This window comes from Barbus barbus (genome assembly GCF_936440315.1).
Source record: "Barbus barbus genome assembly, chromosome: 34".
Lineage (NCBI taxonomy): Eukaryota > Metazoa > Chordata > Actinopteri > Cypriniformes > Cyprinidae > Barbus > Barbus barbus.
Window position 1 is genome coordinate 22,262,771 of NC_136762.1, and position 15,018 is coordinate 22,277,788.

The 15,018-nt window shown below is 38.4% G+C and overlaps 1 protein-coding gene across 3 annotated transcripts in view; it reads right to left on the reverse strand.

Moving 5' to 3' along the window:
• The window catches only part of LOC306853786 (fibronectin type-III domain-containing protein 3a-like), an 88,083-nt gene that overhangs the window by 72,170 nt on the left and 895 nt on the right, over positions 1 to 15,018 (reverse strand). The window lies entirely within an intron of this gene.

Sequence of the window (15,018 nt, forward strand, 5' to 3'; positions counted from 1 at the left end):
ATAAGGCTCAGAAGGGAAAATCCCATTTACTATATGAGAGAACAAGGAACTTATAAAGTTTCTGTGGCCTTTCTGATTTTGCTTCCAATGAGAGTTTCATGGTGAGTGACAAAAAATACCTGCTAAGAATGCCATCATTAGAAATCTTTCTTAATAAATGCAGTAAAAAAAAAAAAACATTCGGCCTAACACTTTTTTTAACAACGGCTTATTGAAACTTGTGTCTAATGTCAAGAGCAAAGTAAAACTTACTTGCATTGTTTACCAAGTTGTCAGTGAAACCTTGAAACAGGTTTTTATATAGAACTGAACGGTTTTCACTCAAATTACGACTGACAGATGGTAAAATTATCAGTACATGGATATAAAAAAATACAAATAAAAAATTCAGTTAAAGTTAAATGTCTTATTTCTTTGTTTCTTATTTTATTATTGAATAAGTATTTGTCTTGATTTAATTCATTGAACCAGCGGCAATGTAACTTAATTTAGAAACAATTGAAATATCTGCCATAGTATTACTTAAGTTATTAATTTCTATTTTAGTTACAAGAAAGCTCCATTTATTTGATGAAAAATACAGTTAATTTATTACAATTTCAAAGAACGTACTTTGTTTTTTTTTTGGAAAGGCTCAGATGCTATTACTCCATTTTTCTGTGTCAGATATTTCAGAAATCATTCTAAAATGCTGATTTGGTACTTATGGAAAAAAAAAATGTTAAAAAGTGAGGCCCATGGACCATAATGTATATGTTAGCGTGAGACCACCGGGATGGTGGGAGCAACTAAGTGGACAGACTTGCAATCTCAGAGAAATCGTTTTGTTGTTGATCCACACAACACTCAGAAAAGAGAGACAAACCTCTGAGATGTGCTTCAAAATAGCAACTTATACAACTAGTTTCTTAGTTCAGCAATGTACACGCTGCATTTTCACTACATTAATAATCTGTGGATGAGTTTGGTTGTAGAATATGACTGTCACTCTGTGCCTACTGAACAGGATTTGTGTTGCGTTGTCATAATGATCGTATTTACGACTCGAGTGCACATGAACCATAAAGTCATAATTACCGGTGGGAAATGACTTGGGGGTGTTGAGGGCGTGTCGATTTCAAAATTATGGTGGAAGCAAATTGGTATTGATCATAATAAGTTGTAATTGTGAATGCTGACAATAATTTAGTTTGCATTCTGTTGATGAAGAATAGCTTGCAAGAAAGCGTTGGTCACTTAACTGGTTCACAAGGAGACAGACTATATTTGCCATAGTGCTCTAAAAAAGGTTTAAAGGAACGATAAAAGACAGATAAAAGTAGTAATTACACACCTAATGTGAACCATTTGCAATTTATTTTTCTGCATTACTGCTAAAATGTTTCCTGTTTTAGTTGGGAAGTGAAAAAAAGAGAGAAAATAGAATTTTGCTTAGCATGTCCATTTTTATGGGCCTAAATCACTTAATGTCATAGTTATGATTTTTAAACCTGTAAGCAAGAATATGAGATCTTAAACGCAGCAGAAGCACTCAGAAAATGTACCATATTTATCTGCATATGTGTACATACTGTAGCTATTGAAATCGAGATTATGACTAAACAGAAAAAACAAATCTGAGGTTAAGAGAGAGAGAGCATCAAGCATGACAACATCTGCCTGACAGTTAAAAAAATTCACTTCTGGGGTGGGATCTGAAAATCCCTTATGTAGATGCCAAAATGAAACACAAATGCCCGAATCCTACCAGAAATAGTATATATTTATAAAAAATAAATAAATAAAAAATACAGTGAGATGACAACATCCCAGTCAGGAAGGCAAAAGAAGTGATAGACTTAAAAATTAAGCAGTAGTAGTACTTTTACTTCACTATTCCTTTTTAAAAAAGTTCCCACAAATTTCAAATAAAATTTGGCAATATGTCAGCCCATCAGATGTTCTTGCAAGCTAACTTTCTCATTGTGAGTCAGCGTTTCAGTTTCAGAGGTTAGAACATAAGTTTTCAGATACAGGGTGGTTTCAGTCGCAGTTTGGTCTGCGCAGCTGTTGAGCTGCAGCTGATAATGTTTTTTGTTCCACCTCATACCACTATGCAAACACTGACCAGGTCAATTCCAATCTTCTGATTAAACGGGATATGAACTCTTTAGAGTCATTGCGAGTCTCCCAAAAAAAAAATATATACATTTCATAAGTTTGTGTAACTAACTAAGTGTACAGTGGTGTTGTAACAAACTCATCACAATCTAAAATATCTGTATTCCCTAGGATGCTGATTTCTGTACAGAGTCTAAAAGATAAAAGCATAACAAGTTTGCTCCACATTGTGATGGCATGGATCACAAATCAAAGCACTAATGCATGACATGTTGTGAATGACAGCTGGGAAAAAAGCAGCATGTGTGCCCTAAAGCAGATGGGAATAACATGATTTTAAAATAATTAAATGAGATTGTTACAAAATCAAACATGTTCTTAATAAATAAAAAGATTACATTTGGAACTGATAATTAATTAAATAACATGAAGGTTATAATATTTCAGAGAAAAGTGCAGACTCGTTCACAGGGTGCCTGAGATTCAAAACAAGATGAGTAAACGTAGCACAGCATGAAGGTCTAAAACAAGCAATGATGTTTGCATAGTTATTAGCCATGGCTCTATTAATAAATAACCACAGTGTAGTGATGAAAAACTCTAACTGTAAAACACTCTCAGTTTCAGACCGTTATTTTGAGAAAGAAAACAGAAAAATCTAACCATTATCATTAACTAAAAGCTGACAGAAAGTTTTAAAATGTTTTTAAATTAATGCCAAATCCATTTTGGTCCCTTCACATTAAAATACCATGATCTTTATTCTTTAAAAGGATCATGAGAAATTATATTTTCCTTAATCTTTTGCTATTTGGGTGGTGATGGCGCAGTGGATAAGACACATGCCTTTGGTGTGAGAGACCCTGGTTCGAATCCACTGTGAGACACCAATGTGTCCCTGAGCAAGACACTTAACCCCTAGTTGCTCCAGAGGAGTGCGACCTCTGACATATATAGCAATTGTAAGTCGCTTTGGATAAAAGCGTCAGCTAAATGAATAAATGTAAATGTAAATGTAAATATTTAAGAGGTATTTGTACCATTAATGGAACGGTTCTCCCAAAAATTAAAATTTAATTACAATTTACTCAACCTGAGGTCATCCAATGTTTTTTTTTTAATGAAAGGAAAGGAAAGAAAGGAAATGACGTGTGGCCAAGTATCGTGTTCTATACTCGGAATTTGTGCTCTGCATTTCACTTATCCAAGTGCACACACACAGCAGTGAGTATTGAACAAACACACACACACACACACACACACACACACACACACACTGGAACAGTGCTGTTGGGGGTTTGCTCAAGTGTCTCACCTCAGTTGTGGTATTGAGAGTGGAAGAGATAGCTCTTCATTCACTCCCTCCACCTACAATCCCTGCTGGTACCGAGACTCGAACCTGCAACCTTTGGGTTACAAGTCTGACTCTCTAACCATTAGGCCAAACAATTGTGACCCTGGACCACAAAACCTTAAGTGTCAATTTTTCGAAATTGTGATTTATACATCGTCTGAAAGCTGAATAAATGATCTTTCCATTGATGTATATGGTTTGTTAGGAGAGGACAATATTTGGCTGATACGCAACAATTTGAAAATCTGGAATCTGAGGGTGCAAAAAAATATATAAATACTGAGAAAATCATCTTTAAAGTTGTCCAAATGAAGTTCGTAGCTATGCATATTACTATTCAAAAATGAAGTTTTTATATATTTACGCTAAGAAAATTACAAAATATCTTCATGGAACATGATCTTTACTTAATATCCTAATGATTTTTGGCTTGATTTTAAAATTGATCATTTTTGCGGGACTAATTCACATGCAATCGCGCTCACAAATGCATTCAAATAAATGTAATCTTATTGTGCTTCTCTATCTGTATCGGACTAAATAATTGATAAAATAACTGATTAAAATGTACTGTTATTTTAAGACTTCCAAACAAAATTTGAGCTTCAAAACGCTACAATGACAGATTTATCGTCTTAATGCTAATAACAGCTTGGCAAATCATTTAATGCACCTATAGCCTACTAAAAGAAAAGAAATAGCCCTTTTTGTTTTATCAGATCTGCTCAAGGGCTCTTACGTTTAAGCTACATTTACTTTATCCATAGCAAACTGCAATGCAATTAACAGAGACCAACATTTGTGTCGTGTTCATGGGCTATGAGATCGATTCGAACCCGTGATTCTGATTAGCTACATTTTTGCCGAAATCATGCTGTGAAAATTTTCTCTAATAAAATGTTATAAATAACCAAAAGATTACTTGTTACAAATAAACAAAGAAGTTTTTCTTTTCATTTTTCTAAAAATACATTTTATTATTAAGTCAGCATCAACTTATTCGACATTACAGACACTGAATGATCCTAAATAAAACGAAGAGAGGAGGGAAATGTTCTGGGGTGCAGAACAGAAAAAGACAAAGGGGGGGGAAACAATGCATTAAAAGGAGTACTAGTCCCATTTCGTAGAAAATTTGGAATTCAAAATAGGTCATTTCTGGTGATCACAAGTTTTTGAAAACTCTTCATACTATTTATCCTTTAGTACAAAACAGTGCTAAGCTTTGACAAAAAAAATTTTTTATGTTATAATAGTGATATATTTTTTTAAAATGTCTAAATATAAATCCTGAAGCAAACAGTGAAAATAACTGCATTAGAAATGGCAAATGTACCAATGAGTGATCCTCTGCATCCATCTATAGTGGTAATATGACCAGTAGATGGATGAAAAAAGTATTTTTCAACCAGGCGGCAGAAATCTTCACTTTGCATGACACATTTTTCTATGAAATATCTAAAAATATAATTTTTTTATATATAAAAAAATAGGCATAATTTAGAGACAAAAAAAAACGGTTTAAAATGGGAGCAATATGGCAATGTTTTTTTGTGGTATGGAACAGAGGAGAGTGGCATCTCTCACTTTTTTCACCCCTGATTGACAAAGTTTTCTGAGAGGGTTAGTGCTAGGGATAATAAATTGCAACACGTGCTTGCAAAATGCATCGGAACGACCATTTTTTCAAAAATAAGTTCTTTTGATTTTCATTCTCCATTAAAATACCTTCATAATGATATATGACTTCTTGGCATTGGACGAAAAAGTAACTGAGCTACAGCTGTTTGAAGGCGATACAGTCAGCGGAGTTGATTTTGAGAAAAATCAAGTTGAACTTTTCTGAAGATTCCAAAGCAAAATCACCAAACATCGCATATTTTCCTCCTATTCTTTTCTTAATAATTACTGTATTAGTAATCACAATATAGCTATTTTTTATTTTATCTTTGTTACTAAAAATAAGAACAAAGATGCAAATAAACAGTAGTTTAATCAAGAGCAGCGAGTGATTCCATCTTTTTTTTAATGTTTGATTAACATTGAGACCTCTATATTAGGACCTGCTGTAATGGATATAATGTTACACATCAGATTTTTCCCCAACCATTAACTAAATGTTCGTGTCAGACAAAACAGATTTTGTTTGTGTGAATCTCGCCAAAACATAGTATGCAATAATGTAGGGAGATCACGCGCTTGCGGAAAGGTGCATCTTATGCACACACTTTGCAAATGTCAGTCAGGGCTATCGTTTTGTATTCATCAGCATGGGTTTGAAAATCATATTTCACTGGTTTGGACTCATGTCATCAAGTATTCGATTATTCACAAAGCTGGAATGCTGCGCTTTGCAACAATAGACCTACAACTTGTGTTGAGAAGCAGCAGCAGTCGTCCACAAGTGAGCAGAGAAAAGGTACTAGAAGGCTAGAAGGCTTAATGAACTTATTTTTGTGAAAACCTCAAATTCGACCAAAACTGAAATTTTTTTCCACTTCTTTTGCCTGTAGCTCAAAATTAGACCATGCGCATTGACACTCATTTTGCCAGCATGGGTCACAATTGCACGAGGGGGGGGGTCCCCTCAGCAAATTTGCGCCCCTGGTGACAAGCCTAGTTGCCACCCCTCATTCTGCTCTTGCCCCCCCTTTGGCACCCCAAGTCTAAAATCCTGGACACATCCCTGATTCAATACAGGCACGTATGCGTTAGCTTGAAGGCTAGCCAAAGCCAGGAAATGTCAATAATGTCATACACTACAACCTGCCGCTGCGGTCTGCGATCGCACCCGCGCCGTCTATTCCTCTAAACGAAGACCCACTTCGGTGGTGGTGCCGGATTTCCAGGCTCTTTTCGAAACATCCCTATGGCTCACCAATAGATTCTCTGCAGCAAAAATACGAGTTCATAATAGTGTTGTCAAAAGTACTTTGACTTTGGTACTGAAATTTTAAAAACGTCCATTTCCTGCTATTACTGTATGATCATTGTAGCCAATCACAGTCATATATGTTGAGCGCGTGAACACAAGGGCAATCAGCAGTGTTTAAGAATCCGCTCAACAGCACTCAAATGTTAGCGGGAAATGGGTAAAAAAAATAATAATTTCAGCACCGAAGTCGGTACTTCTGACAACACTAATCAATAATATCACTTACTCACTGCAGAGGATCCATTGGTGAGCAAGCAAATTACATGCCAAATTTTCTCCAAATCAAACTCATCCACATGAAAAAAAACTCAAGTTAAAGGATTAGTTCACTTTTAAAAAAACTTTTGCTGATAATTTACTCACCCCCGTGTCATCCAAGATGTCCATGTCTTTCTTTCTTCAGTCGAAAAGAAATTAAGGTTTTTGATGAAAACATTTCTCCATATAATGGACTTCAATGGGACCCAAACGGTTGTTTCAGTGCAGCTTCAAAGGGCTTTAAACGATACCAGACAATGAATACGGGTCTTATCTAGCGAAACGATCAGTCATTTCAAAAATAAATAAAAAAGTTTAAGTTTTATAAGCACAAATGCTCGCCTTGCTCTGTTCTGTGATGCGCGTTCGCGACGTCACGTAATACGCAATTACGTGGAAAAGGTCATGGTTGACTTAGGCGGAAGTACTGAGTCAGTAGGCTTTTTAATATTAAAACACCCAGGATACGCACAAATGGGCATTTTAAACGATAAACTGACACAAAGACATTTGAATATGTGTATATGGTCCTCCTTCCGCACACTTTTTCTATTCAAAATGGCGCCGCTGATGGCAGCTATTGTGCGTTGCTCCTCGGTGTTTGTATTGTTTTTGTTTGTTTTTCCTGTTTTTTGTTTTTCAAATAAGATCAGCTTTACCAGGGATGATCTACTGAACATTCGGCAGAACACACCACAAAATCTTCTACCGGTCTTTGATTTTTCGGACGTTTTGCTGGACATTGTAGTTGGCGGAGCTGTAGCTCTGGTCAAACGCTTCAGGAGGCGCAGACGGGGAAAGAGAGCCGGCGCGCTCGTGAAACTTCGTCAGCGCGGATTTAGAACGGCGTTGCCTAGCATCCATCTGGCGAATCTCCGCTCTCTACCCAACAAAACGGACGAACTCCTTCTGCTCTCCCGGACAAACAAGGACTTTTCTAACTCTGCTGCTCTATGTTTCACGGAAACCTGGTTGAATGGCGACATACCGGACAGCGCGATCCATCTGCCTAATTACCAGCTGATAAGAGCAGATCGGGACACAGAATCAACGGGGAAATCGCGCGGCGGCGGGACATGCTTTTACATCAATGAGAGGTGGTGTACAGATGTAACTGTTTTAAAGAAGATGTGCTGCTCAGATCTAGAAACGCTCTTCATTAACTGCAAGCCGTTCTATTCGCCGCGGGAGTTCTGCTCGTTCATTCTCGTGAGTGTTTACATTCCACCGCAAGCGCACGTGAGCACAGCTCTACAGAAACTCGCTGATCTGATCACAGAGAGTGAACAACAACACCCGGACTCTGTTTTAATCATTCTCGGGGACTTTAATAAAGCAAATCTCTCCCGTGAACTGCCAAAATACAGACAGCATGTTACATGTCCCACCAGAGACAGTAATATATTGGATCACTGTTACACAACAATAAAGGACGCATATCACTCGGTTCCACGAGCAGCTTTAGGACTCTCTGATCACTGTTTGGTTCATCTTATTCCATCCTACAGGCAGAAACTTAAGTCTGCGAAGCCTGTATTAAGATCTGTTAAAAGATGGACTAACGAAACAGAGCGGGATTTACAAGCCTGTTTCGACCTGACTGATTGGTCTGTTTTTGAAGCTGCAGCAAATGACCTGGACGAGCTCACAGAGACTGTAACATCATATATCAGTTTCTGTGAGGACATGTGCATTCCTACCAGGACTCATCTATTCTACAACAATGACAAACCATGGTTCACTGCCAAACTCAGACAGCTCCGTCAGGCCAAAGAAGATGCTCACAGAAAGGGGGATAAAGTCTTGTACAAACAGGCCAAATACACACTGGAAAAGGAGATCAGAGTGGCAAAGAGGAATTATTCTGACAAGCTCAGGAACAAATTCTCTTCCAGCGATCCGGCTTCAGTGTGGCTAGGATTAAAGGACATCACCAGCTACAAAACACCACCCCCCAGCACTCTGGAGAATCAACACCTGGCAGATGACTTAAACGAGTTCTTTTGTCGTTTTGAACGATCACCCCACACCCGCCCAGAACACCCCTCCACACAACCATTCACACCTCCAGCAACCCCTCTCTCCCCCACACCTACAATTCAAATCAGCGAAGACGATGTGTGCCAGGTCTTCAGGAAAAACAAAAGAAGGAAAGCACCTGGTCCAGATGGTGTGTCACCAGCCTGCCTAAAAATCTGTGCTGAGCAGCTGGCCCCCATCTTCACACAGATCTTCAATAGATCACTGGAGCTGTGTGAAGTCCCCTCATGCTTCAAACGCTCCACCATCATCCCCGTCCCAAAGAAACACAAAATTACTGGACTTAATGACTACAGACCTGTGGCACTAACGTCTGTAGCCATGAAATCATTCGAAAGACTGGTTCTGGCTCATCTGAAGGACATCACTGGACCCTTACTGGACCCCCTGCAGTTTGCCTACAGAGCAAACAGGTCTGTGGATGATGCAGTCAACATGGGACTGCACTTCATCCTGCAGCATCTGGACAGACCAGGGACTTATGTGAGGATCCTGTTTGTGGACTTCAGCTCTGCTTTTAACACCATTATCCCGGAAACCCTTCAAAATAAACTAACTCAGCTCTCCGTCCCCACCTCCGTCTGCCAGTGGATCAACAGCTTCCTGACAGACAGACAGCAGTTAGTAAAGCTTGGCAAATTCACATCCAGCACCCGAACCATCAGCACTGGAGCTCCCCAGGGCTGCGTACTCTCCCCACTGCTCTTCTCCCTCTACACCAACGACTGCACATCTAAAGACCCCTCTGTCAAGCTCCTGAAGTTCGCAGACGACACCACACTGATCGGCCTCATCCAGGACGGTGACGAGTCTGCTTACAGACAGGAGGTTAAGGAGCTGGCTGTCTGGTGCAGTCTCAACAACCTGGAGCTTAACACGCTCAAAACTGTGGAGATGATCGTGGACTTCAGGAGAAACCCCCCTGCTCTCCCCCCACTTACCATCATGAACAGCACAGTGACTGCAGTGGAGTCATTCAGATTCCTGGGCACCACCATCTCTCAGGACCTAAAGTGGGATATTCACATTGACTCCATTGTCAGGAAGGCCCAGCAGAGGCTGTACTTTCTTCGCCAGCTGAGGAAGTTCAACCTGCCACAGGACTTACTGAAACAGTTCTACTCTGCCATCATTGAATCCATCCTCTGCACCTCAATAACTGTCTGGTTCAGCTCAGCTACCAAATCTGACCTCAGAAGACTACGGAGGGTAGTCCGGACTGCTGAGCGAATCATTGGTACAACCCTCCCCACTCTCCAAGAACTGTACTTATCCAGAGTGAGCAAAAGGGCTGGTAAAATCACTCTGGACCCCTCACATCCAGCACACAACCTCTTTGAACTGTTACCATCTGGTCGACGCTACAGAGCTCTGAGCACCAGAACGACCAGACACAGGAACAGTTTCTTCCCTCAGTCAATACATCTCATGAACACTCAATAAATAAACGTAGAACACACAACTAATACATTATCCATTCACCACACTCACTTATTTTATTTTATTTTCTCATTTCTAATTTGCACATACTTCACCTGTACATACATAGTCGCCTATATTATATATTATATATTTTTTATTTTTTTTGCTGCTTTGTACATTGGTTATTGGCTATTTCCTGTTATTTTGTTTCATTACCTGTGTCCTGTCCTGTTACTGTCCTTCTGTTGCACTGTGGAGCTTCTGTCACTACAACAAATTCCTTGTATGTGTAAACATACTTGGCCAATAAAGCTCATTCTGATTCTGATTCTGATTTGTAAACACTGACTCGGTACTTCCGCCTAAGTCAACCGTGACCTTTTCCACGTAATTGCGTATTACGTGACGTCATGAACGCGCATCACAGAACAGAGCAAGGCGAGCATTTGTGCTTATAAAACTAACTTTTTTATTTATTTTTGAAATGACCGATCGTTTTGCTAGATAAGACCCTTATTCATCGTCTGGTATCGTTTAAAGCCGCACTGAAACTGTCATTTGGACCTTGAACCGTTTGGGTCCCAATGAAGTCCATTATATGGAGAAATGTTTTCAGCAAAAACCTTAATTTCTTTTCGACTGAAGAAAGAAAGACATGGACATCTTGGATGACATGGGGGTGAGTAAATTATCAGCAAAAGTTTTTTTTAAAAGTGAACTAATCCTTTAACAGGCTGAGTTGTCGAGTCAGTAGGCTATGCTTAACTGTGCGCGAGGCGCCGGCGCGATCGCTTGTGTTTTCCCCCCCTGGAAACAACTTGCACTAGCCTCCTTAATTTGTGGTCATATAAGGGTAAGACATTATTCAAAATATTTTATTTGTGTACATTCACAATAATAAACAAAACGTTTGTGAAATAAGGGAAAACTGCCGCTTTCTCAAGAGTGCATCACAAAAATGAACCGGAATTCTGCATATAGGCTGCTAATTGTTGCAGTTTTTTTTCCTTTCGTTTTGTTAATTCATTAATTATTTAGAAAAATATATTTTGCATATGGGCCTGTTTATTTGATATATAATAACTTTCTCCGTTAGCAGAAGCGCTGCAGGTGCGTGAATCCTCACCTTCATGTTGTTTATGCTGCTTTTTGCGTGTATAAAATGAATCCCTGGAAAACAAATTTAGGTATTTGTAATGGGTCAAGCCACCTATCAATTTAAACTGAATATAATTGTAATTTAACAATCTTGTAGGTTAACGGTTAATATGGCTTAACGAGATTCGATTAGGAGAAATAAAATAACCGGAATGAACATTCATATTTCCTATAAACGTTAATCAGAAAAATTATAATAATACAACTGCAACTGTTTATGATCATTGCTTGATTATCAACAGTGGCCTATCTATCTAGTCTATAACAAAGTACAAAAAATAATAAAAAATCATGACACTTAATAAAAATTATTTTATGTAGGCCTATACAATTTAATATAGGCTTTTTTTGTTTGTTTCAAATGTATGAAGAACAGCTAGCCTAGCCTATAATTTACGCAATAGGATAAATTATGTATGGAAACAGCTCAAGGGCAACATTTTTTTGCGATACACCAAAACTTATGCGACAATTTGTTTTTTTTAGGGATGACGTCATGACGCACACCATTTTATCGGTAAAAGGCCAGTTGGATGGAAACAGGCTCTAGACAGCAAATTTCGCAAAGTTTTTTTTAACGCATATCTCTTTGTCAATAACAAAACAGCGCAAAATCTGGATGGAAACTTGATTAGTGTCAAGCAATGTGCACCTGTCTCACAGCGCAAATTCTATGCGATAAAGCCCGCCGCGTCTCTAGCGCGCGCACGTGCCATATGCAGGGGAAAAAAACAAGCTCAGAATCCATTCAGAATTGTTGAAGAGAGAATCGTGATGCATCGTGATGAATCTATTTTTTTCTCCCACCCCTAGTTTAAACACATCTTTTGTGTCAGATCCCAGTGTTGGGAACAAGTGGATGGTTTATTTTAGTGGTGTTCCAGATTACGTCAGAGGACTATATGTTTGTACGTAGCATTTGACTGCAAATTGCTCATGTCCAATAGGAAGGTGGTGCTGATACTTGCTTCCGAAGCAATTTAATGAATCAAGGTTGAAGTAAGGTTCGTGAATCCTAGCAGTGGAAATGGAACATTTCAGACAGTGGGTCAGAATGAGAGTGGAAACCCATTTATTTTTGAGAATACATAGGCTAACTTATTTTTTGTTGTTGTTGCACAAATACCTTTATTAACAGTATAAGTGAATCTAAAGGAACCGAAAAAATTATATTTTAAAAAATGTGGGAACGAAGCTGGACTAAGCATATTTTTTTACAAGTAACGCGAGTTATATGATCAGATTACTTTTTTCAAGTAGCTAGTAAAGTAACGCATTACTTTTAAATAAACAAGAAAATATCTGAGTTACTTTTTCAAATAAGTAACGCAAGTTACTTTGTTTTCCTGTTTATTCACTGATACCTTTCCTGTCCCCGTGTTGAGAGAAATTTGGGAGTAGGCAGAGGCATTTTCTTCAGCGTGAGGCTTATTAATTTCACTCTTTTTGTGAAAGGGCCTTTACAGTTGACAAAAATATAACTTTTGGGTTTTCTGTTAATAAAAATAAATAAGGGAGCCCAGCCCAGGTGACAAAAAGTAACGCAAAAGTAACGTATTGTATTACTTTCCATAAACAGTAACTAAGTAATGCAGTTAGTTACTTTTTTATAGAGTAACGCAAATATTATAATGCATTACTTTTAAAAGTAACTTTCCCCAACACTGTTCGTTATCAAAAACGTATAAACTGTCTAAATGTCAAATATAATGCTATGCAGTTCCAACGGAACTTGGAGCAGCGTTATTTTCAAGTGAGAGGTGGGGAAAAAGTTCTGAGCCGAGTTGTCTGGAACGTAGCTTATTTTATAAAGCTACTACAAGAAAAAAAATGATTGATTCACTAACATTTTGTTAAAAGTGTAGTTGCTTTAAAAGTGTTGATAAGCTTTCTGATCATAACACAATATATCTTTGTAACAAGCTGTGGTATTTTACAAATACAGGTACAAGTTCATTTTTTCTTGTAACTTATTTCAAAAAGTTAAATTTTCATAGATTTTAGATTAATTAAATGTAAAACATTTCAAAAGTTTTTTTTTGATGATGATTAGAGTTTACAGCTCTTTAAAATCAAAAATCAGTATCTTAAATTATTAGAATATTTACATTTGAGTTTCAATTAATGACCATCCCTACAGTATAAATATGGTATCTCTTGTTCTTTGGAACCACAATAATGGGGAAGACTGCTGACTTGGCAATGATCCAGAAGACGAACATTGACGCCCTCCACAAAGAGGGGTAAGTCACAGAGGGTCATTACTGAAAGGTGTGTCTGTTTACAGAGTGCTGCATCAAAGCATATTAAATGCAAAGTTGACTGGAAGGAAGAATTTGGGTAGGAAAAAGATGCACAAGAAACAGGGATGACCGCAAGCTTGAGAATACTGTCAAGCAAAGCTGATTCAAACACTTGGGAGAGCTTCACAAGGAGTGGACTGAAGCTGGAGTCAGTGCATCAAGAGTCACCAGCTCAGACGTCTTCAGGAAAAGGGCTACCAAGCCACTTCTGAACCAGAGACAACGTCAGAAGCGTCTTACCTGGGCTGTGGAGAAAAAGATCTGGACTGTTGCTCAGTGGTCCAAAGTCCTCTTTTCAGATGAAAGTAAATTTTGCATTTCATTTGGAAATCAAGGTCCCAGAGTCTGGAGGAAGAGTGGACAGTCACAGAATCCATGTTGCTTGAAGTCCATTGTGAAGTTTCCACAGTCAGTGATGATTTGGGCTGCCATGTCATCTGCTGGTGTTGGTCCACTGTGTTTTCTGAAGTCCACAGTCAACGCATTGCATCTACCAGGAAATTTTAGAGCACTTCATGCTTCCTTCTGCTGACAAGCTTTATGGAGATGCTGATTTCATTTTCCAGCAGGACTTGGCACCTGCCCACACTGCCAAAGTTACCAAAAGCTGGTTCAATGAACATGGTGTTACTGTGCTTGATTGGCCAGCAAATTCGCCTGACCTGAACCTGATGCAGATGACCAGAATGCAGATGACCTGAAGGCCGCTATCAAAGCAACCTGGGCTTCCATTACACCTCAGCAGTGCCACAAACTGATCACCTCCATGCCACGCCGAATTGATGCAGTAATTCATGCAAAAGGAGGCCCAGCCAAGTATTGAGTGCATAGAAATGAGCATACTTTTCAGAAGCCTGACAATTCTGTTTAAAATATCCTTTTTTTTTCATTGATTTTTCAAATTTTCTGAGACACTGAATTTTGAGTTTTCATTATCTGTAAGCCATAATCATCAAAATTTCAAGAAATAAAGGCTTGAAATATTTCACTCTATGTGTAATGAATCTATATAACATATGGGACAAAAAATATTGACCTTTTTCACGATATTCTAATTTTTTGAGATGTACCTGTATAAGCTGATTTGATTTGGAATGTGTGGGCATGTGTCTGCATATAGATATGCAGATCAAAGAAACATTCCAACATTCAAATCGCACATTTCTTTCATTCCAAAAGCCTTTGAACTTTCGAACATTTTGGACATCACAAGTGTTAAATGAACATTTACACATAATGCTTTTGCCATCACAGGCGCCCTCCAATGTTCGAATCGAACACTTATGTACATCAAGCTGTTGAACGTTCGCATTGAACATTATCAGATATAATACATGCATCTAAACACCGGAATCAATTTTTTATTATTATTATTATTTAGAACGCGACTATGCCCAAAAAATGCAGCCTAGCTAGGAAGCTCAGTCGATTTTGAGACGCAGCCAGAG